The following is a 281-nucleotide window of genomic DNA, read 5'->3' as shown; positions in this document are numbered from 1 at the left end:
CCCCTTCCCACCAGGCAGGTTCTCCCCAGAGCTGGTGAAGGCAAAACCCACAGCCCTGGACGGAGGCAGGAGCCCAGATCTGGGGCTGCTTTGAGAAGTCTGGCACAGCAGGCTGGGGGTACATGCACACAGGCACCAGGGTGCCAGCATCCCCACCGGCCCCGCGGCAGGGCGCTTGCTCCGGAAGCAGACTGGGGGGATGGATGAAGCCCCAGGAGCTCAGGGTGGGTGTGGGGGTGAGGTGTGAGCTGGAGTGGGGACCCCCTCCCCCACCTCCCCAC

This window comes from Egretta garzetta, unplaced genomic scaffold, assembly GCF_000687185.1.
Source record: "Egretta garzetta isolate BGI_Z169 unplaced genomic scaffold, ASM68718v1 scaffold100, whole genome shotgun sequence".
Lineage (NCBI taxonomy): Eukaryota > Metazoa > Chordata > Aves > Pelecaniformes > Ardeidae > Egretta > Egretta garzetta.
This window is presented reverse-complemented; position numbering follows the sequence as displayed.